The 25,937-nt window shown below is 36.5% G+C and overlaps 1 protein-coding gene across 1 annotated transcript in view; it reads left to right on the forward strand.

Annotated features, from left to right (window-relative positions):
* The window catches only part of LOC122791413 (fatty acid amide hydrolase-like), a 1,249,544-nt gene that overhangs the window by 457,584 nt on the left and 766,023 nt on the right, over nucleotides 1-25,937 (forward strand). The gene's annotated exons all lie outside the window — the stretch shown is intronic.

Consider the following 25,937-nt stretch of genomic DNA (forward strand, 5'->3'; position numbering starts at 1 on the left):
TTTTCACATTACCTCAGGTACGTAAAACAGGGTACTTTTCTTTCACAGAAGGAGGGTTATATAGCACATAAAATATTTATCATGTAATTCTGTGTATTTTCTCTTAATTTTCTTTTTTCTTTCTCTTTTTTCTCATTATTTATTTGAACTGCATAGTCTCCCTTTCTAAATTCTCTCATATTTACTATACTAATATAGTCTGTATATATTTAATAACTCACTATCTATACATAGATAAATAATAGTCTAAAATAATCTAGTTTTAAGGTCGACTAATTGGAATACTGAACTTAATTATTACAATTAGTCACTGTTATGCTTATTGGGATTGGGGACATGTTCGTGATTAATTCTGAAATGTTCTATTCACGTACATATGTCCTTTGAATTATTTCCTTTTAGTATTAAATATATATATATATATATATATATATATATATATATATATATATATATATATATATATATAAAGGAGGGAAAATGTTCTGTTGGTTAAGAGAAGTGAAGCTTTCTTCACATTCTGTTTGCATTGCCATAGCAACAGTAAACAATTGCTGGAGTTTCTAAGGACACTGTGAACCTGCAAAGTGCATTTAGCCTCACAGATAACAAATACTAAGAAAAAGTAGTGTTTAGTTATTAAAATGAAAAACAACCTAAGCAAGGTAAAATAAATACATAATAGGACTATTTGTAAATATTTTATGATTTATCCTCTTAGGATTACATATTCTCGGAAACACGACTGAAATGTTCCCAAATTATATGTGCACTTAAATTTAGCTGCTTGAGTATTACTCAGTTTAACATGCTGATTCCACAAGCTGTCTACATTGTAAAATTTGCATTTTATATGTTAGTTGAAATTGGCAGTCTCTAGAGTACATGAAAAGATACATATTACTTTTTGCAACATGTTATCTTTGCAGTTACCTCACACTATACAAACTCACTTGGCAACTGATAGCTATTTATTTAAAATACCAGTTTAACTATGTGCCCTTGAAATGCTGTTGACATTTTGACAAAATATAATCTGAACTGTAAAATGAATGACTTGAAAGTGAAGTAATGCATAGATTTCAAAGACAGTTCTTGACACTACAGTAAAAGTAAAAATGTATATTCACAAGGAAGTATTGAAATGTTTTAGTCTTCCAGTTAAAACAGCATACTGTCACCGTTTTGCGATATCAAAGTTTGAAGAGCTAGGAAATTACTATTTGTCTTTATAATGGTAATTAGATGGATGTTAGACTCTGCTTTGTTTAATAAATTGTGACACGTTTATGAGGAAGAGAAGACTCGGTTACTCACATTGGACTACACATTCCTGAAAACGCAAAATAAATGTCCCCAAATTATTTGTGAACTTAAATAAAACTGCCTGATTAATAAGCATAATTTACTTTAACAACCTGAATCCATAAGCTGTCTGCTCTATATATGCTACATTATATATGTCACCTGCATATGACAGTCTCTAGAGCACACGAAAAAAATACATATTTTTGCAACATGCTATATTTGCACTAACCATACATTCTGAACTAACTCAATTGGCAACTGACAAGTTATTTGTTTGAAACATCAGTCTAAATATTAATTGTGCCCTTGAAATATTGTTGGCGTTTTGACAAAACCTGAATTGAAAAAGGAATGATTTGAAGAAGTGAAGTATTGTACAGATTTCAGACAGCTGTTGACACTACAATATAAGTAGAAATGTATACATGCAAGGAAAAATTGAAATGCTTTACACTTTGTTAAAATAGCTTATTGTTAAATTTTTGCTTTATCTGAAAATTTAAAGATCCAGGAAATTATTTCTACTTTGTCTTTATAATGTTTACTAAAGTTATGTTAGTCACTGACTTGTTTAATGGATTGTGAGTCATGCACACGATGGACTACTGAAAGATATTTCTTTTACCTATGTTTGCTGAATTTCTTTTATTAGTACTGATTTAAAACAAGGCAAAGAAAGGGAAGGGAAATCTCTATTTTTGCTCAAGGGAGGAGAGGCTTAAGAGTATTCTAACTGCCCCAAGAAGTCTCTAAGATGCTCTAAACACTATTTGATTAATACTTACCTAAGGTAAGTCTTGATTACTATATGGGTACCTTCACATTCATTTTAGACCTGATTTGATTACCCATTCTGAAAGCAGGAGGTGCCCTATGCAGGATGGGAATTGTCAGAGTGATCATAGTTCATTCTTAAACTCTGCTTTGTAAATCTATAAATATGTAAAAGACTGCAGACTAGAATGTAGGCCACCTCTACTCAGTCAGGAATACCACTGATAAAGCCAGGTCTTTTCATAAGTGTAAGTTGAAGTTGGTGAGCTAAAGAGTGGGAAAATAAAGGAAGACAGTACACCTACAGTAAATTCATATTTCATTGGTAATGACTCATTGTCTGCTACAGAGTCCTTTTAGTTAAATTATTTTAGTAATAATCTATTTGTTGTTGACTTATTTAGTGTATTCTCCTCTGTTGCATTAACTTATCCGAAATTACGTATTTGACATGTTTGGGATCTCTTAAGGGTAACTAAATATTGGATATTTTCTAAGTCAACATAATAATTGTTTACTCTACTAACATTCTATCCTGATATATAAGATACTATAGAATAATAATAGAATAATATGGAATTTCACATGTCTTTTAAGAAAATTCTCCATATAATAATTTAACATATGGAGCTCAGTTGATACTGTTGGTTAAAGGTATGAGTGATAATCCAATAGATCTACCATTACCTATTGGATTAGGAATGACTTTCATTCCATGTTTAACGGGAAATTCATATTTACTTGTATTTGATACTTTAGAATTAATGTTTTATAGAAGTACTTTTTTTAAAGCTTGACCAGAATTTTACCCTACTTGTATTTAAAGAAGAAAGAACATTAAATTACACTCCCAAGCTTACACACATAAAACTAACATTCAGTTTTATCCGAGAATATGGTACAACTACTATAATCAAAATAAAAAAAGCAAAAATGTTTCTTCCAACAGTAACTTGAAATGGATTTAACATTCTTATCATTAAATACTAATGGCTAAAATAATGCAAATAAAAGATCAAACTTACTAAAATATTTAAATCTAAATAAGGCACAAATAGTATTTCTCCAGGAAACGCATTTTAAGACTAATGATACCTTTATTTGGAACCCTAAGGACTATACAGTCTTAGCTCAATCCTCCTATAGAACAAAGACAAAAAGATTATCAATTCTCTGGAAGAAAAACCTAATCACTCCAAAAGTTATTTATAAATATGAAGACAAAGAAGGTCTACTAGTGTTTGTTATAATTAAATGTAATAACAGAATATGGACCTTAGCTAATCTATATTGGTTCCCAGGAACTGGAGCAGGAATGGTTAAAAAACACCTAGATTTTATTTCCAACAGTTATAAAGGAAACCTTTTACTGGGAGGAGACTTTAATTGTACCTTAGAAGCTTCTGAAACCACCAAGAAGTCTTTTTACATAGCAACTTTTTCAAAATCCTCAAAAAGATGGATTGATTCATTTCATTTAATAGATACTTTTAAAGTAAAAGATGATAAATCCTTATTTTCCCATAAAAACCATAGAGTTGGAACACAAACCAGAATAGACAAATTATTCGTAGTTCAGGATTTGTAAACAAAAATCCTCAATAGTTCCATGCCCCTTCTCAGATCATGATTGTCTGATAATGAAGCTCCAAACAGAGTTTAAACCTTTAATCCTCTCAACTAGAATTCCATCATATATCATGAAAATTAAAGAATTCAGACCCTGGATGTTATCAGAACTACAATTATTTCTTGAAATTAATACAACAGAAATCAGTAGCGTCATGGTTTGGGACTCATTAAAAGCATATTTATTTGTAAGACTCTTAGCTGGTACAAAAGGGAATCTGAATCATTAGACTTGCAAACCAGACTCTTGACAACAAAATCTAAAAAAATTGCCCAGAAGTCAAAAAAGAAAGAGGAATTAAATAAAAAAATATAATGAAATTCTAACATACAAAACTTGTCTAGTCTTGGAAAAATTAAAAATAAACTCATTAGCCACCTCCCCCAGATATCTACATAACTTATCTACAAAAATTAAAATACAATCTAAAGCAAATAACATTAGTAGTATATATCATAAAAAGAAAGGGAAAAAAGTATCAGATATAGGAGACATCCTTGAAGCATTTTGGTTCCATTATGTGGAACACTTCAAAAAAGAAGATTTAAATACCAACCAAATAAACTTGGATACAAACCTTATCAATATAAAAAAAAAAATTCCAGAAAACTTAAAACTAGACCTGCAAAAAACTGTATCCTACAAAGAAATTGTTGACAAGATAAAAGAAAGTAAATCTAACAAAGCTCCGGAGATAGATGGTATAATTATGGGAATTTACAAACTCTTCCCTTCAACAGTAATCTCCTTTTATCATAAAACTTTGCTAGAAGTCCAGTCAGAAGCAAACATACCACCGTCATGTAAATATTTTCTCATAATACCAATTCTAAAAGACAATAAACCATCAGGCCTTCGCACCTCATACAGACTTATATCATTACTGAATAATGATTACACAATATTCATGTCAATCTTAGCTAACAGAATGAAAATCCCACTTTCAAAGACAATTAATAATGATCAAACTGGATTTTTATATAATAGGCACACCCATGATAATATTAAAAGGACACTTTCTCCTATTTTATTTGCTTTGGCTATAGAAATGCTTGCAGAAATAATATGCAATAATCCAAGAATAAAAGGAATAGAAGTCTATGACCAGTTGTTTGTCTTTCGGCTTTTTCCCGGTAAGGGGTCGCCACAGCGGAACTCTGGTCCACTAATGATTTGCAGTAGACTTTTATGAAACGCTGAGGTGCCAGTTCGCCCAACCTTCAATGAAGGCACGCCCATTTACGCATGCATGTCTTTCGAATGCTACTCAATCGCGAGGAGGACATGCAGACTCCACACAGAAGGCACTCCCAAGCCGAGAATCGAATGGGAGAACCTCTTGCTGTGAGGTAACAACGCTACCGCCTTATGACCAGTACATATCTAAAATAATGCTTTTTGCTGGTGATATTCTATTAACCCTATCAAACTCCAGAGAGTCATTAGGAGAGCTAGAAGAAATAATGGAGAAATTTTATAAGATTTCAGGTCTACACTTTAATAGATCAAAATCAAAATTTCTATTTTTAAATAGGAAAAAAGAACTACAAGTTACAGATAAATCCATCATAGGAAAACAAGAACTTACACTAAATTATTTAGGAATAGTGTTATGCAAAAATATAAATGAAACAATATTAATAAATTATAAAAACATTATTGGAACAATAAAAAATATAGAAAAGTGGAACAAAATTATATTAACTTTTGAAGACAGATTGCAGTTAATAAAAAATGGTTTTATTGCCAAAAATACTTTATGTAGCATTAGCAATACAGTTAATTCCTGAAAGATGCATTCTTAAAGAAGTAAACTCATGTTTAATATAATTTTTATGGTATCTCAAAAAGAATAGAGTAGCTCTAACTCATCACATTAGACCCTGGAAACAAGGAGGATTGCACTTCCCAGAAATAGAAACATATATAAAAGCATCTGTGCTTAAAACTACAGTAGACTGGATAAACCCAAATTATTTTGCCAACTGGAAAGAATTAACGGCTATATTAAAGTAATTTAATCTGTTAAAAATGTTATAATAGTAGACAAATTATGCACAAGTATACAATGTAATATAACAAAACCTTCTAAAACAACATTGATTAATCATTGCATCAATTCCTTTAGAAAACTTAATGCAAACATAGATCTAAAACTTTGGTTTGACCTTTTAACCCCATTTACCATCATTAAGAACTTTCCTCACAAAATATATAGGGAAACAACCTCATGGGAACAAAATGTATTATTATGCTGTTTTCAATATGTAAATTAATTAAATGTTTTAGATATGCATATGATAAAAACTGCTTACAATATTCCAACACAGGAATAGTTAACCTTACAAAGCATTCTAATGTACACTCAAGATTTATGCAGATTAATAATTCCTCATTTAAAGATATTCCAAATCTAGTAAGTTTTCTGTATGAATTTATATAAATTAGTTGTGAAAAGAAAAATACCATTTCAAATCTATATAAAGAGTTAATAACATATAAAACAATTCCCAAAACATCATACTGGCAGTTCTTAACAAAAGGTCAGTCATTGCAGTTAACAGAAGAAATTAATACTAACATCTTACTATCAGTTAATTACACATCTAACACACAGTACTGGAAAATATTTAACTGGAAATAGCATTTTTAACACCAAATAGAATTAAAAATATCAGTACTACTACAAATGTTTTTTGCTGGATGTGTGAAAAGTCAAATAAAGCAGACTGGATTTATATTTTTTTATGAATGTAATAAAATTAAATCATACTGGAATGGAATCAATATACTGCGGTGGTGGTGCTGCAGTAGCGTTGTCGCCTCACAGTAAGACATTGTCCTGTTCGATTCTCAGCTAGAGCGTCTTCTTTGTGTAGACATGCGTGAATGGGTGTACCTTCGTTGAAGGTTGTGCATCAGGGCTGGCAACTCGGCAAGTAAAAATCTACTGCCAATCATTAGCGGACCGGAGTTCCATTGTGGTGACCCCTAACCGGGAAAAGCCGAAAGATACAACTGGAATGGAATCAATCATTTGTTACAAGCTTTATTTAATGAATCCTTTACCTTATCTAAAGCATTGATTATACTAAATGTAAATGAAGGTCCCTACCTGAATAAGACAAATATGTATTTGTTATGGACAGTACTTTCTATATCTAGGAAATGCGTAACCAGAAGGTGGCATTCAAATACACCCCCGACCTTGGAGGAATTCTACACTTTAATGAAGACAACTGCATCGATGGAAATAAAAATCAAAGAACTACGAATCTCTCCCAGGCCATTGGTAAATAATCCTTGGAAGAAAGTTATTTATGTGTTGGACACACTGCAATAATCAGTATTGTATCTCTGATAACTGATCTGTTAATTCTATATTTAATAACATACAGTTTATATAATTGAAAGCCAGGCTATTGTAAATATTGTATATAGTTTAAAATGATATTTAAAAATATTATGTAAATGTTATTTTAATTGAAAATAACATTTTTTGAGTAAAAAAAGAAATGGCAAGGGAGTTCCAAAAGAAGTCTTGAAACTCACAAAACCAAGGACAGTCCAATACGTTTGAATGACTATTCAAGAGGCCTTGTGACACTCACCCTTCCTGGCCCTGTTTTCTTCCAGAAAGTCTGAATCTCCATTTTTCTCTTTGGCAGTAGATAAGTTTATCCAAGTGGGTTCTGAAAAATATTCATCAAGGTTACGTATGGCAGTGGAAGGAAATTCCTCCTTTCCAGGGAGTCATTAATCATCCACCATATCAAACTATTTTGTTTCCACTGTTTTTTCATCACATGCTGTTCTATGGAGAGAGAGAACCAGTTATTTCTTTCCAGATGGAGAAGAATTTTTATTCAAGGATATTCCTAGTGCCAAAGAAAGAAAGAAAATGCTTGGAGGCCAGCTCTGGATCTTTCTTTCCTAAACCTGTTTGTGGTAGTGCCTAAATTCAAAATGATGTCACTTTATAACTTACTATTTCTTCCTCTTTCATGCTTCCTGGTAACATTAGACTTTGTATTCTCCATTCGTCCTGACTTCAGATGTTTCTTAAGATTTTGTGTGTCTGGATCACATTATCAGTTGTGTGCCTTACTCTTTGGACTATTAACTGCACCAAGAGTGATCATAAAGTGTCTAGCTCCAGTTATAGCTTATTGCAGGCTACAGGGTATCCATATTTTTCCATATTTTGAGGACTTGGTTATCTTTGCAGAGTCTTTTTCAAAGTGTGAGGAATCCCTCACTGTCTTGGGTAACAGATCTCTTTCACAAGCTGGGTTTCCAAGAGAACATTCAAATGTCTTTCTTGACTCCTTCACACAGGATTATGCTGCTTGGATGTCAGCTAGACCCCTCACTTCCAAGAGCTTTTCTTCCACAGGAAAAAATAGACCTATTTCTAAGGTTTCCCACTCAGACTTCAGTCACTCTGAGGGAATAACTTAGGATATTTGGCCTCATGCTGCCCCTGGCAAGGATCTATATTAAAATCGCGAAGAGGTATCACATCGAACATCTCTTTAGCGACACACAAAGGCACTGAAGTCTGAAAACAGCGAAGGCTCAGGCCAGTGATTTTTTTTCCCAGGGAAAAAAATTGTTGGCCTGAGTCGTAGCATTGCCATTTACCCCACTGTAGTTCGATCTCAGAGTTGGTATATATAGTTGGGGGGGTGTGGAGGGCACAGCTCCCCACTTAGTTATGTTTTAAATAGTGTGTGTGTGTGTGTTTGGTACTAGCAACTTCTTTCCCAGGGAAATAAATCGCTGTTTTGACCATTCGTGGTTTAGTGCGTTCGGTCTTTGTGTCGGTGAAGAGTCGTTCAATGTAACGCCTCTTTGTGATTTTAATATTGACCTCCCTGGCAATATTTCACATGATAAAGGTACAGTGGTATCTGAAATCACTTTGGTCCCAGCACCAGTACCCTTTATCTTTACAAATCCCAGTGCTAAGGCTTATCAGAAGAAAAATAATTTGGTGGAGACAGCAGATATCCTTAAATTCAGGTCCCCCCTTCTCCCACCCTGCTGCAAAGCAGTCAGTTACCTCAGACTTTGCCTGGGGAGCAGTTTCTGGAGGAATAAACTTGTAGGGGGTGTAGGACTCCACGGACAGATGCAAGCACATGAATATCAAGGATATGCTTGCCCTGATCAAGGCTCTCATCTCTCTGAACCGGGACCTTTTCAAGTGGTTACAGACAATACCACAGTCGTGTTAACTCAGCAAGCAAGGGGCAACCAGGTCGTACCTCCTTTACAGACCAGCCATGTTTGCTTGGGATATAGCTTTGCAGCACAACCTCACTCTACAACCATCCTACATTCTGTCAGAGCTAAATTGTCTGGCCGACAAGCTGAGCAGGACCAGGGCAGACCCTTATGAATGGAAACTTCATCAGGGGTTCTTCCAGTATTTGATCCATCTGTGGGGAGTTCCATAAGTAGACCTCTTTGCCTCCTCTCTGAACAATTATCTGGCAAGATTCTGTTTCAGGACTCCATGGGAGAAGGTCTGGAAGACAGTCTCATTATCTTTTCTTTGGACAGGAAAATTCCTGTATCCTTTTCCTCTAATATCCAGGGTACTACTGAAGATTCAGAAGGAATCCCCCAAGATCATTGTGGTGACTTCCTTCTGGCCCAGGCAACTGTAGTTCTCCCTTGTTTTGGAAATGGACAGGAGCATCTACCACCAGCTTCCTCACAGACTGGATCTACTCAGACAAGAGCAGGGGTGTATGATATACTCCATTATCAATCAACTTCAGTTGACTGTCTGGATGATGGGGTCTTATTTCCTTTTAAGCAGGCATTAAAGCTTACTACTAGAAAAGCATATATTAGCAAATGGAAAAGGTTTTCTAGTTGGTGCCAACAACATAACCAGCACCCATTCAGGGCTAGCTGTTCCCTGGTTTTACAATACTTATGCGAGTTAAAAACATATGGCCCTTCGTATTCCTCTAACACAGTTCATTTATTGGCCATTTCAGCATGTCTGCCCATGGTTCCTCATTTTTCAGTGCAGTCTCATGTCCAAATGTTTTTGAAAAGGGTTTTGCATAAGACACCTCCCAAGAAAAGCAGTGGCTGCTCCTTGGGATCTCAATTTTGTGTTAGAGAAGCCAACACATGCTCCATTTGAACCAGCTGACTTGAGGTTCTTAACATGAAAAACAGTTTTACTGAGTGCTCTGTCCTCGGCAAGAAGGACATCTGGGTTACAAGTCCTTATGGTGAATAAACCCTATCTCATTTTAAATAAGACTAGGGTTTCTTTAAGAACTAATTCTCCTTTTATGCCTATAGTGCTGTCTGAGTTTACTTTAAGCTAGCGTGTCCATCTCCTGATTTTCTTTCCTGAACCTATAAATGAGGAAGAAAGGGTACTGCACACCTTGGATGTCTACAGACAACTCAAGTACTGACTTGATAGAACTAAATCTTTCAGATCTTCAGATCAATTGTTTATTTCTTGTGAAGGTAAGAAGGGGACAACCTTTGTCATGACAGACTTTTTCCAAATGGTTGTCTAAGGCTATTACCTTTTTGCTGTACTCAGCATAACAAAACTATTTGAGTCAGGGTCAAGGCCCACTCTACCAAAACCTGGGATTTATTTGTGGCTTTTTGGAAAGGGTTGGATTCTAGAAATATTCCAGAAGCTGCTACTTGGTACTCAATAAATACTTTTACAAAGCACTATATGCTTGATTCTTTCTCTGGGCCCAGATTAGGCTTTACTAGGACTATTCTTCAGGGACTCCTGGTCTCTTCTTCTGCATCTCAAATGTAGTTATCTGGGGTATTCTACCCATATAGCTAAGGCTGCTGCAGCAGTGATCAGTGTGATCAACATACTACAGTCATGTAAGTAAACTTACTGTAGCAGTAGCTGCTCGAATAATCACTGCTGTAGTAGCCACTCCCTCCTCCCTCCAACCTCCTTATTTGTGGTGTGCTTCTTATGCCAGGGTGTTGACATTTATTTTTTGTTGTTTCTAGCTTTGTCTTTCAGCCTCCCTTGCTGTCTGTTGGCAGGAAAGCCCTGTCTTCTAGTCATCTCAGCTAGAACTGCCTGACAGTTTGAGTGCATGGATGGTCCTTGAAGGTTTGGAAGTAGTCTGGCTGTTATATCCTTGGCAGGATGTAACCCATATAGCTAAGGCTACTACAGCAGTGATGATTCAAACATCTACTGTTATTGTGAGTTTACTTTTACCAGTAACTTGAGAAAGTACAGCTGTATGAGAAAAAAAAATTCTTCACTGTCTGAGGATGTTCATGACCTTGAACGGTAAAATAATTGTGAGGGCTCAACTTTTGTTCTCTCGCCTTAGGTTTCTGATTCTGAGGAGAGTGCTTTGTTTCTGACAGTCTCTTGGAAGGATTTTCTTTTTCTGAATCCATATCCAGAAATCAGTAACATCTCTGTATTCTTCCCTTGTAAGACCCATTATTGAGTACAGTGCCCCTTTTGGCATGTACCTCACAAAGCACATGCAGTAGCTGGAGATACCACAGAAGTTCCTCACCAGGAGAATCCAGGGCCTCAAACACCTACCCTACACAGATAGGCTAAAAGCCCTGTCCCTCTACTTAGTCTCATACAGACTCCTCAGAGATGACCTCTGTCTGGCATACAGAGCAATCTCAGACCTGCCTTGATGAGACTGCTGCATAGCTGCAAGTCAAGCTCCATTTTAGTAATCTGCATGAGCGATCTCAACCTGGTTTGTGACATCAATAGGACTTGTTGGCAGGACAGATTTGTGTCCCAGAGACTCCCATTCTGTGGAACAGACTCCATCTCCACATCAAGCAGTGTAAATCATTAACCCTTTTTAAATGCAACCTGGATAACTAGATTGAGAACAGAAAATACACCCCTGGGATTCCACCTGTGTCCATGCTGGACAGGGGCATTGGATACTAACTTGTCGGAACATGGGCTAAATTCTTGGCTAGGCTTGGAAGGGCCTCAGGACCAATAGCCTAGTAACTTCCTATGATCACCTGGAACATAATGATCTTCCAGTCTCGTGAAAGAAATATTGTAATGTATTGCAGCTAGAATTTTCTGAACCTACTCTAGTTTCTGTTGTTTTTCCATCATTGGAATATGTGTTTTTTTTATAGCCTGTAACTTGCCTGATAATCTGTTGCCCCTAAGAAAGCATATAGATTGTATATAGTTCCTTTATCTTGTAAGTTTTTATTTTCTAACCTCAGATCAGACCCAGTAGCTTTCCTTGGTAAGTCTGAATGCTGTCAGACATTTGGTAAATGGTAATGTTTCCCCCTCAGACAAGGATGCAAAAGTCTTTGAACAATTTGGGGAAAGTGTATTCTTCTGCAACACTTATTTTTAGAATTCTTAATTGTCAGGCTCACATATATAAGTTTATTTGCCTTTTTTGAGAATATGAGGAACATGGTGACGAAACATTTTTGAAGTGTACTTGTGATTCAGGTGATGCTACTTTCATATCTGTGGCTACTGGAACTCTTATGAAAAGATTTGCTTGACTGCATACACAAAACCTTCCTGAGGATGTAAAAGTTGAAATTTTGAATTCATCTGTAGAAGTAGAGGTTTTATTAGGATCACCAGCTGCAGGTAAGCAGGCTTTTGAAAAGCAGTGGCAAGGGGGGCTTCAGAAAGAAAGGGAGACTCTCCAAAAACAAGGACAGTGCAAGTCCAAATGACTATCCACAAATTCCCCCTCCCCCTTCCTATTGTGACAAGCCTTTGTCTTTCCTAAAATCTGTCCCTGTTTTTTTCTCTCTTTGACAACATAAAGTCTTAGATTCATCAAGGTTACAGATGGCAGTGAGAATCCTCTCTCATTTTCAAAGGATTCCTCCACTTCTTTAACATCAAACTTTTTCTCTTCTGTTATTCTCAGAGGGTGTTAGAAGCTGTCCATCTTTCATGGAAAGGAGAATGTTTTTATTCAAGAATATTTCTGATGCCAAAGAAATAAGTCTCATGAAGACCAGTGCAAGGTCTTTCCTTTCTAAACTATTTTGTAAAAGTTCAAAATATTACCCATTCATGACCTCTCATTCACATTTAATTTTTTTTAGTGACTCTGGATTTAAAAGATGCTTATCACTTTCCTGTAGCACCAGACTGCAGATGTTTCATAAGGTTTTCTATCTCTAGATCATGCCTTTACTTTTCTGCATTATCCTTTGGATTATCCACTGTTATAAAGGTATTCACAATGTGCCTAGCTACAGATATAGTCTACTATAGATTTGAACAAGTTCACATTTTGCATTATTTAGACAACTTGTTTATCTTTGCAGAGTCTTTTTTTAAAGTTTTGTGAATTTGTCACTTGGGTGAATGATCTCTATATACAAGGGTTTCAGGAAAACCTTCAAAAGTCTTGCTTGACTTCCTCTCACATGATTGTTGTCCTAGTGTATCTCCTAGATACCTCAGTTCAAAGGGCTTTTCTTCCACAGGAATAATCAGATCTGTATCTAAATCTGGACCTGAGTTTTCCCACTCAAACCAAGGCCTCCGCAAGGGAATTTCACAGAGTACAAATCCCAAAAAGAAAGCTCAAGCAGGTTAAACCACACCAGTTAGCACACTTCAACAACACCAAAAACCAAAAAAAAAGATTTGGTAAATGCACAGAATATTTGAATGTCTGACCACCCATAGAAGGTATTCCTTGGAGACATCTGCTATGTGTGGTACTAAGAATGTAATATGTGTTTTGGTCATGATGACGAAGCCCGAGTGACCAAACAAAGCCAACCATGGGTAAATCCAGCATTATCCAAACAAAGACCTCTGCAAGGACGGCAAGTGCACAGACACAAAAAGCAACATCAAAAACCAGTAATCAAAGTGGAACACCTGAAATCATAAAATCACAAACCAATAAATCCAAAAAACTCCAGTTGTTGTCCAAGGTAAATAAAGGCCACCTCTGATATATTCCAAACACTTTTATTGTACAAAAATGCACACTAGCACCATAAAACACATCAATGGACTTAGCGCTTTCATTTCCTAACCCGGAAACATCAGTCAACTTTCTCATCCTACCTTACAATTTAAATAGACCCAACATCTTTCCCATTGGCCATAAGTTAATTGAGACTCATTTTTTAAAAAAAATCACCCTACTAAAAAAAATTGTGCTTACTTGATTTTATACAACTATTATAAAAACCTTTTGTAAAAATACTTGCATAAACACACCATATTATTATATATAAAAAAACATATTGCACATACTTAATCACATTTTTTGCACAGTGTAAAAATGGATAATACATCATTATCATTGTATTACTAAATATTAATTATTTAATATTTAGTATCTATTTGCTCTAATTCTAAGTGCTGGCGCAAGTGAAATATGGTCATTATTTATCTTTGCAGAGTATTTTTTTAAAGTTTTGTGAATTTGTCACTTGGGTGAATGATCTCTATATACAAGGGTTTCAGGAAAACTTTCAGAAGTCTTGCTTGACTTCCTCTCACATGATTGTTGTCCTAGTGTATCTCCTAGATACCTCAGTTCAAAGGGCTTTTCTTAAAGGAATAAGCAGATCTGTATCTAAATCTGGACCTGAGCTTTCCCACTCAAACTAAGGCCTCTGCAAGGGAATTTCACAGAGTACAAATCCCAAAAAGAAAGCTCAAGCAGGTTAAACCACACCAGTTAGCACACTTCAATAACACAAAAAAACAAAAAAAAGCTTTGGTAAATGCAAAGAATATCTGAATGTCTGACCATCCATAGAAGTTATTCCTTAGAGGCATCTGCTATGTGTGGTACTAAGAATGTAATATATTATAACGTGCTTTGGTTATGATGGCAAAGCCCGAGTGACCAAACAAAGCCAACAATGTGTAAATCCAGCATTACCCAAACAAAGACCTCTGCAAGGACAGCAAGTGCACAGACACAAAAAAGCAACATCAAAAACCACTTATAGCCAGCACTCAACTGGAGCAAATATTTTGTTTTAATGTACAAAAATAAACCGGTTTCGGCCCACAGGCCTTTTTCAATGTAAAACACATCAGTACATTTCACATCTGGTATATCCAAACATAATAGAATAATTAAGTCCCATTAAACAATTATTACAAATGTTCATTAAGACCATGTGGAAACAACCCCCCCCCCCCCCCCAATTTCACTATCCAAGACTTTTCCTTTTTGTTCAAAACATTATGCCAACCACTTTTCATTGATCTATGTCCCAACACTCTTATCAATAATGAATTTGAAACCACTGTCTTGTCTATGATAGTATGTTTATATAAAGCGTTAGCCAGATATTTATTTCTAATGCCACTTAAATGTTCTGTTCACAATTTTAATGGTCTGGAAGTTTGACCTACATAAAAGTTTGTGCAAGAGCAGATAGCCATATATGTAGCCCAGTCACTATTACAATTACCAAACATTCTAATAGAAAATACCCTAGATGTATTTTTACTTGTAAATTCCTTAGTTGAACAAATTAATTTGCAAAAGGAACAATGGCCACACGGATAACAACCCACCACTTGTGTGCCATCTATGGTAGTTTGTACAGAATTTACAGAGGGTAAAAAATGTTTATAATGGCTAAAGCAACTACTTAAAGTTTTCCCTTTCCAAAAAGAAAATGAGCATCTCTGACCTAACAACACACACAACCTATCATTTGTTAATAGAATCTCCCAATGTTGTTGTGTCATATCTAAAAATCTGAGTGTTCCTACCATAAGTGGTAGTGAATCTGATTTTGTTGGTTGAGCAAGGGCCATGATTTTTATACTTCAATAGGTCACTTCTTAAATATGCTTGTACCTCCCTACTAGTCTGTCTAACGTGTGCCAATAGATAGCCTCGTTCAACAAAATGACCTATAAGATCATTATCAAAATGTTTATATTCTTCAGTATTGGAACATAGTCTGTGTATTCTCATAAGTTGTGATTTTAGGTATATTGGCTGTAATATGTTTAGGATGACAACTGCATGCATGGAGTAAAGTATTTGAATAGTGGGGTTTTCTATATAAAGTACTAGATAAAGTTCCATCAGATAATTTAGACACCTTAACATCTAAAAAAGAAATGGATGTAACATCATAGTTTACTGTAAATCTGATGCCCCACTTATTTTCATTCAAATATTGGACGAATTCCTGTAAACATACAGCATTAGACTTCCACACCATCCAGCAGTCATCCAAAAATCTAGCCAGATGTCAATTTCTCCCAGAAAAATATTATGACGTATATCATATATTATTATCTGTTCCAATTACCCCATGAAAAGGCCAGCATAAATGGGTGCAAACGAGGCACCCATCGCTGTGGCCCTCAATTGCAAACAAAACCTCTGAAGAGATGTTAATCACATTGCTGGAGGACACTATCTGGGTTTCAGGAAGTTCAACATGGCTTCCAGAGATCCATAAATCCCTATTTTTGGACTTATGTTTCCTACCCCGCCTCCTTCTTTTGTTAAAGGTAAAGGGGCCATATCAGAATTCAATAGCAGACTGTCCTGTACCCCTGTACCTGACTTTTTAGTAGCTGGTGGCGTTTGCTGTCTACCTCTGTATCTGTATATGGTGAATCTTCTGAAGTGTCACTTCTAGATTTTTTTTCAAGATAGATTTATTTATTTTTCTTTTTTGGCCAGTAAACATAGATTTCATCTGAACAAATCTAACAATCTTACTTTGTTTGCCATTTTTAATGAACTCTAAGGGCTTACCTGATTGGTAGCCTCGTGAGTCTTAATTAAATTTACCTATCTTTCTTTCTTTTAGGCTTTGTTCAAAAAGAAATAATTTGGCTTTCTCACATGTTTGAGCAACTTCCAGTATATATAAACCTATTTTTCGTTCATAAAAGTCATGTAAGGTTCTTACAAACTGCAAAGAAGTTTTCTGCTGAATATCTGCCCAAGATGACAATAACATATAATCCGCTTGACCAACTAAAGGTTTTATGCGGACTCTTAGGCCCCTAGGAGTGATCACCTTGTCTGAATAGGCCTTAAAAACTCTTAACTGCCACGCAGAATATTTCAGGTTTTTCATATGTTTAGTAAGTTGGTGAAACAAAGAAGTGCAAGTTTGATGCGAATTATTAACTCTGTGACTACCCATCACATTTGTATTGCCCATCCCAAAAACCAGGATGTCTTCTTTATCTGCTGACAACACCTTTAGAATAGCAGTTAAATCCATAGTTGGAAAACTGACTGATGTTATATTTAACTCAAAATTCACTGTGCATAAATAAAAATATTATTTTTTCCAAAAAAAATGAGTACTACCAACCACATAACATTTGGTGATAAAATCCCTGCTTTAAACAGCAAAGAGTTTATAATACAACCTTTCTCTAACTTTCATATGTAATCAACATGCCCTATAACCATGAATGTCGACACATATATCAAGCTGCTATTATATTGCACATAATTATCAAAGCATTTGTCTAAAAAAAAAAAGATTACATATGTAACACAAGGCTCCCTGAATTTTCAAAAACATTCATTTGTCCAAAGAAAACATTTAAAGTTCATGTCCATATAGTCAAAAGTCCATTGAGCTTATTATTAAAGCTGACAGGATGGTATTCACCTCTTCTGTTCACTCATTCACTCATTCACAACATCCGAAGAACCAATGGTATTCACCTTTTGTGGCATTCTTAAATTTACCCAACAGTCTTGAAATAACTATAATTCATGCTATAAATATTCAGAAAGCATCACTTTTATGGCATGAACCTATGTTTAACCTTCATATTCCCCCTATACATGGAGAAACTGACAAAAGAAACCTTCAAGGAGCCCCTTGTTCCACGAATGAATGATCATTCTGGACACAATCTACATATTATGTCCAAAAGGTATTTTCCAGAAAAATACCACGCATCCATGTATTTTTAAGTATTTAAATGCGATGAAAATAGTGCACTCTTTAAAGTCTGATTCCAAAATAAGGACTTAACATATGTATTGTAGTGTAAAACACCACAAACATATCATATCCCAAAGAAATATATTCCACGCCAAGCTTTCCCAGTTCAAATTCACATATCACAAAAACTGGAGTCAGAAACAAACGAAGGTAGCCCAAACAGTCATAAAACCCCACAGACTTAATAATATGTTAGATAAATGTCACCAGTACTTGCCCAAGTGAAAAATAAACATCCCAGACCAAAAAATAAATGTCTCGCTTCTGTCTGTTCCAAAAACGACTACCTTTCATGATCAAACATTAGAAAATGATGCCTTTCATGTATTAACGAAATAAGCAGATCCAACGAAGATTTACAAATGCACAAGAAACTCCAGCCCTCCTTATGAATCTTCCAGGAATGAAAACTGGTTGATTGTTTGAAATAACTCCAATAGTAACTTATGAAGAAAGCCCCCTTTGGATAAAAAGGTAGATGCTCCAGCAAACGCCACCAGCAGACTGCAATGAAGGAATTCCTCAAACCAAGACCTCTACAAGGACGGCAAATGCACAGTGCACAGGCTCAAAAAGCCTGTGGGCCGAAACCGGTTTGTTTTCGTACATTAAAAAACAAGATATTTGCTCCAGCTGAGTGCTGGCTATGAGTGTGTTTTTGTAAATCCAGCATTACCCACACCCAGCCATGGGTAATTGCTATTATACAGTGACATTATTTAAGAGAAAAGTTAGATACTTTTCTTAAATAATGACCTTGTATAATGGGACAGTGCTGCTTTTCTGTGTTTTTCCCCGGTATCCTGGAGCTTTCCTGATGTACTGAGCATGGGTATGAGACTTTCGTTCCCATGCTTACGCAGTACATCAGTGCTGTGGAAAGGAAGATCTCCATTGCTTTTTTTGTTGTTTTTAATTAAAAAAGAAAGAAAGAAATTGGGCAACTTTCAACATACGGGAGAGACGGGACAGAGAAAAATAAAAGGCTAATCAGGTATGTTTCTCTAGTTTTACTTAATGTACCCGATTAGCCTTTTATTTTTCTCTGTCCCATTTGTGTAGTTCGTTTGAAGTCTCTGTTTTTTGTTAAGTGTTTTTTTTTTTAAATGAAACAAAAGTAAAATTTTCGCAGCACATATTAATGGAAGAAAGTCTGAGCGACCAGACTTTTTTCAACTGGTATATGCTCAATTTCCAACGAGCACGCTGGTTGGGCTGACCAGTCAGTGTGCTTGATTTGGAATGTTAATGAGCAGTTACTGTATAATTAGCAAATATATTTAGAAGCTGTTCAGCATTCTATGTGGGCAAAACTTATCATAAGCTAAAGGAAGGAATGAGTGAGCATATATCACAGTGATGGTGAACTTTTTGTGTTCGGCATGTCAAAAATTCGGAAAATGCCTAACTTGACTCTGCTTGCATGTCACTCCGTCCCATACAAAAAAAATAAATTAAATGAATAAAGAAAGAAATAAAAATAAAACAGCATAGCTCTTAATACATCGGGGATAAATCTCAACAGAATCCGGGACAAATCTAGAAAGAAGAGACATGGACAGTTTTAATCTACTAGTACTATTAATTTGAGACACTGACCAAAAAAAAATGAACGTGAATTAATATACATTTTCTGAAGTAAAATTAGTCTATAAATCTAATTATTGTCATTATTAAGTGTAAAAAGTTGCCAGTTTTATGAGGGATTAAGAGGAACATTTGAGAGGAATGTAAAACAGCACACTCCTAGAAATGCAGACTACTTGCCCTGTGCAGAAGTTCAACCACAAAGACAAAACAATGTCAACAGTGCCCTTTGCAGACTTTGAGACAGCATACTGGAATAGTTTTTGAGGTTAATAGCTTCCTTACCTCTCTGCAGCAGTGTTGAACTGGCTTCTGGCACAAAATAATTCAGTGCACTCCACACAAGCAACAAATGCAAAAGCAGTTTCTTTGGTAATTTGGGTGCTGGTAAATGCTGGTGTCTCATCCAAAATATCATGGTGTGTCACCTTTGACACGCATGTAATAGGTTCGTCATCACTGATATATCAGATATAAGAAGATATCTTAAATCTAATTGTCTTTATAAACACATCAACATTAGTGGTATAGAACACAAATTGGTATTTTTATATTAAAAATGTGCATATGTAAGTATTAGGGCAGGGGATATAAACACGGCAACAGAAAATGAGGAATACAGGTGGATTAATTTTTTTACAAACCAATGTTTTACCAGGGTTGAATGATATGGTTAGTGTAAAACCTATTTTAAAATTGAAACAATATGGTTTTAAGGATTTAAAGCAGTTAGCATGTGATTATTTGATAGTAGTATGTGTTAATGGATTTGTAATTACTAAGTATGAGCTGACCTGATGAAGTGATATTGTGAAATCTTTAATACTTTTGTAAGATGAAGTTGGTGATATTTGCTATTTTGCACTTTTTTTAAATAAATATTTTAAGTGACCATTCTCCGTGTTTACCAAAGCTGTTTTTTTTTTTATTCAAATTTATCAGGACACTAGATGTGTGGTAACCATGATCCATCTAGCCAGACTCCACATGAGAAAAATAATTCAGCAGTTCCTAAAATCAGTATGATGGCCCCAACATCAACATCATCTGATATTCTAGATTTCTGTTTTGCAATTTTTGAAAAGAGAACTCCTTTGGTGGAGAGAACAGTTTTATCTGAATCCGGGTCTCCTGTTTTCTCTTACAGTTCCAGCACAGTCTGTAACTGCAGTCTTTTCAGACTTTACTTGGACAGTGTCTATGGGAGTAAAGGTTCAGGGTCTTTACAACAAAAAAGACAAACCAAAACACAAACTTAAAACAGATGTCGGTAGTAAATATTCTCAACTCACTCGATCGTCTCTAGGTCCCAGGACCATTACAAGTGGTTACAAACAAAACCACAGTAATGTACATAAACAAATGGTGGAAACAGATTTTAGCTTCTGTGGAGACTAGCTATGGGAACCAGGGATATAGTTTTTCAGCACAGTCTCAATCTGCAAGCATCTTACATACCATCAGAGCAAAGTTGATCCAGCTGTGAGGATTTCCTGAGATATCTCTCTGCCTGCCTTCACAATAATAAATAGGCAAAATTCTGCTCCAGGACTATGTGCAAGAAGTCCTGGAAAACAGATGTATTCTCTTGTCCTTGGACACGAATGTTCCAATATGCTTTCCACCCTTTCCACTGATATCCAAGGTAATTGTGAAGATTCAGAAGAAATCCCCAAAGATTATTGGGGTGAATCCCTTCTGTCCCAGGCAACAATGGTTCTCCTTTTTTTTTTGGAAATGGTCAGGGGCAGTTACCACAAGCCTCCTCACAGACTTGACCTATTCACACGACAGGGGCTGTTTGATGCATCCCAACTCAAAATGACTTGAGTTAACTAAGAATAAAACTAAGAATAAAACAATTTCTCCGTTCTCACTGGCTTTGTCCTTGTACTAACCCTGACTAAATATCTTCTCTGCTCCTAGCAAGATTATATTCCACCAATTTATATACTCTTGCTGCCTCTTAGATACCTTATCTCACTTTATCATATGATACATTTCTATAATTTATCAACAGTATATACTTTCTGTTATCCTGCTACCAATTGAAAATTACTAATTTGTTTCTATTTCTATTGCATTGCATATCACCTCAGCACAACCTAGGTATCCTTGTAATGTCAACTGAACCTAATCAGTATGTCTGTATTCTGCTTGACCCTTTTTAATTATTATTATAATTCTTTTAATTTGAAACAATTTATTACAGTCATATAATGTGTATGTGAATGGCTGTAACTGTTTAGAGCTAATTTACTACTGTTATTTTGCTTTGAACTTATTATTTTTTACTGTATAAAGTTTTCTGTGCTGGAGCTTTTCTCCCCGGGCCTCTACTGAAAATGGATTTTATTCCAGTTAGACTAGCCCAGTCAACAAATGTAAAATAAATAAAATAAATAAAAATAAACTTCTTGAATGATGAGTTTTAATACCTTTTAGGCACCTATTTTCTGAGGGTGTGCAGCAGGTACTAAACAAGGCAAGAAAACCTGCTACGAAGAAATCATATATTAACAAATAGGATTTTTTATGTAGTTGGTGCCAAGACGAAAAAGGGTGATTTCCTCATGGGATCTTAACTTTTTTGTGGAAAAATTAAATCTTGCTCCATTCAGTCAGCTCACCAGGCTGATTTGAGATTCTTAACATCGAATATAGTTTTGCTTATTATCTACAAAAAGAGTACGTTACAAGCTCTTATAGTGGGTCAAACTTATCACAGTTCCCAGAAAGATAGGGTTTATTTAAGAACTAATCCTGCTTTCTTTTATGCCTAGTGGTGTATCTGAGTTTATTTTGAGCCAATCTAGCTGTCTGTCTTTTTTCCAGAGCCTAAAAATGAGGGAGAAAGGAATTTTCGTACTCTGGATATCTACAGACAACTCGGATATTATCTTGACAGAACTAGAATTTTGAGAAACCTGGATCAGTTATTTATTGTAAAAGTAAGAAAAAAAGCACAACTTGTGTCAAAGCAGACTACATCCAAATGTTTGTCACCTTTTGTCATACCCACCACAATAAGGTAGTTCCAGGCAGGGTCAAGGCTCACACTAGCAAGCGCTTGGCTTCATTTGTGCCTTTTTGTAAGGGTTGGTTTCTAGAAGTTTTATAGAAGCAGCAACCTGATCGTCTTTAGATGTCTTACAAAGTGCTACAAACTAAATTACTTCTCTGGGTATAGAGCAGTCTTCCCACGGGACATTCTCTAGGGGATCCTGGGCCCTCCTCTTTCCTCCTCCTAGTCAGTTTAAATTATGATAGTCTACCCATGTAGCTAAGGCAACAGCAGCAGTGATCAAATGAACATATTACAGTTGTATAAGTAAACTTACCACATAACATTAGACATTTGAGTGATCACTGCTGGAGTTGCCACTACTTCCCTCCATCTCCCCTATTCTTGGCCAGGACTGACAATTCAGATTTTTGTGCCTCTATCAGATACTGCAGCTGTGGCCTGTTCAAGGGTAGCATGATATGAATACCCACTTAAGGGGGGGGGGAGGTTGTACTCCTCCTTGGAGAGTCGGCCTTTCTCCTGGCATCAGACCCAGTATGTGTCATGTTAACAGGAGGTGGTGGTTTTTCTACTACAGGTAGACTTACTGTAGACATGATGTGAAATTTGCCATGAGAAAGACACGTCATGAAAATTCAGTCAAGTCGATAGTAATCCTGCATACACTTTCATTTAACAAGCTTTTTCATCCTCATGTAAAAGCTCACCTGACTGAAGACAAAAAGTGCAAGCCGTCAAACTTACCTGTTTCAGTGGCATGCCGTTACTAGGAAGAAACTATTAAAAAAATTAAAAAACGTACATCGTCAGGCAATTTTTTTTTCACTTGTGCCTCCCACTCCTACAGCATCTCAGGACTGTAATACCAGAGTTCATCATTACTGTCAGTGCATTGCTGTTCAGACTGTCAAATGCCTGCACCTCTAAATAGTTTTTGACCAAAGTTATACCAGGCATCCACCTTCTTGAAGATTCCATCATAATGACCAAATTATGTGCTGCCTGTAGTCCATGTGAAGGTGATAAAGAAAAATCTTTCTCCTTTGGACACCACGCAGCAGCTGTATGCCTTGAAATGCTAGCAGTCATCTCTGTCTTGCAAGATACCAGATGCCAAATGGTAAAGCAGAAGGGCACACAGTTGATTAGGTACACATGTTTAAAATTTACATTCCATGCAGTACTGAACCCCTCATTGAGTGGCACACATACATGGGTCTGTATTATAACATCAAAGTCTTGCAACTTCAAATGTTATAATATCGAACACATTAGAGCGAAACACCAGAAAACCGAACAGTCAGAATAGCGAATTTTTTCCTAGGGAAAAAATTCACTGTTCCGATATACACACAACACAAGCACACCAAAATAAATAATCCACACACATACACTTCACAAAACCCTACACTAAACCATATATACACCACTAGCTATCCACTTACCTTAACCTAACCCTAACCATAAGGTCCCTAACTATCGCACACTCACCTTATCCATTCCCTAATTCTAAAGTCCCTATCGCACACTCACCTTACCCGCTCCCTAACCCTAAGGTCCCTGTTGCACACTCACCTTACCCACTCCCTATCCCTAAGGTCCCTATCGTACACTCACCTTCGTTCGCACACTTACCTTAACCTGGTCCGTAACCTTTGCTCCACAGTCAAGGAAATAACGAAGCTGCAGAAACGGCCCACCGAATACTTTCCCTAGGAAAGTATTCGGTGTTCTGCAGCTTTGCTATTTCCAGCGTTCACTCTAATGGGTTTGATATAACATTTGAAGTTGTAAGACTTCAATGTTATAATATAGACCCCACATACATACATAGTCTTGTGTACAAGCTGTCATGCAACCATTATAACACTGGAATAATATGATTCATAGATATTCCTTCCATAATGACTTGTTTGTGTACATCGCATGTAGTCTGGGTGTAAACATGTGGAATTTGGAACCCTGTCTCTATACATTTGAGTCACAAAGTACACAATACTGAGAAGTGGATTTTCTATCAGTAGCTATCTAGACTTCACTGGTGAGGTGTATACTTTCCATTCTGAGAATGCTCTCATATATCAAGTACAGGATGGAACAAGCTGGTTTATTACCTAGGTGTGTATTTGTATCTTCATAGGTATGTACTAGTTATCAGCCCTAGGGCCTATACAAGCCCAGCCAAAAAGGTACCCTGGCTTTTGCCACCCAAGAAAATTATTTTCCTGTGCCACTGTCGAGCAGAGCCACAGAAGTGATCCCCGGAGTAAATTTCCTATTTCCCATCCAGTCATCAAGATTTTTCTTGAGTACTAATGAGGAGCTTTGTTTGATATAGATAGGTAGTTTATTCCAGAGTATGGGAAGTCTCTGGGACAGGAGTCTATCCCTCCGGCATGTTCTGTTTATTGTGGTGGCAAGGTTTAGGTCCCTAGAGCGTGTAGCTCTGAGGGATTGGGACTTTTGTAAGTGGAGCATGTACAACAGCTCTGGTTTGACATAGCTTTGTATGTTAGGCAGAAATTACCTCTGAGTAGGCGATATGCGACGGAGTAAAGCTGGAGGTTTTTTGAGACTGTTTGCGTAGGGCGTCTGTTCGAGGCTGGTAATCCTCTTTGTGAGGTATTTCTGCGGCCTTTCCAATTGTTGTAGATGTCTTGTGAGGTACATGCCAAAAGGGGTGTTGTACTCTATAATGGGTCTAATGAGTGATGAGTAGAGGGGAAGAATGACCTCTTTTTCTCAGGATGAGAAGTCTTTTGTGATGGTGTGCCACGTAGAAAGATTTCCTGACTACTGGGGCGATATGATTATCAAAGGAAAGACTACTGTCCACCTGTGTCCCAAGGTCTCTTATCACACTTTCGGTGTTAAGTATACTACCGCCTGTGTTGTAGTTCATGGGTACAGAGTTTTTACCAAAGGGGATGACAATGCACTTTTTGGCATTGAGCTTGAGGCCATGGCTTTGACACCAGGCATCTGTCTCAGTGAGGCCCTTTTGTAGGATGTCCACATCATTAGGTGTTTCGATTATGGCTCCTAGTTTGCAGTCATCTGCGAACGTTAATAAAGACCTTCTGTGTTAGCCTGTACTTCAGAGAAGTAGATACCAAACAGGAGAGGACCCAGGACTGAACCCTGTGGTACTCCACTTGTCACTGGTCTGAAGTCGGATTTGGAGTCTACTTCTTTCACAGTGTGGGTTCTGTCAGTGAGCCAGTTGGCAACCCATCTTGTGACATAGGGATTTATACTTAGTTTAGTGAGTTTATAATTCCAGAGTGGGGGATGGTGTCGAAAACCTTGGCAAGATCTAGATAGGCTGTGTGAACCACCTTACCCTCATCTGTAGCTTTGGTGACCGCTTCAAAGAAGTCTGTCAGGTTTAGGAGACATGATCTGCCTTTTACAAACCCGAACTGGGTGGGATCCAGAGTTTGGAGATTACCAATGTGTTTGTTTATAAGTTCCATGAGGATACGTTCCATGGCCTTGCAGACCAGGCTCGTCAGGCTAATGGGGCGGCAGTTCCCAGGGTCCGTGGTGGCTCCCCCCTTGTGGAGTGGGATAACTGTCGCTGTGCGCCATTCAGTGGGCACAAAGCCTGAGGTG

The sequence above is a fragment of the Protopterus annectens genome, chromosome 17.part0 (genome assembly GCF_019279795.1).
Source record: "Protopterus annectens isolate FY-2018-M chromosome 17.part0, PAN1.0, whole genome shotgun sequence".
Taxonomy (NCBI): Eukaryota; Metazoa; Chordata; order Ceratodontiformes; family Protopteridae; genus Protopterus; species Protopterus annectens.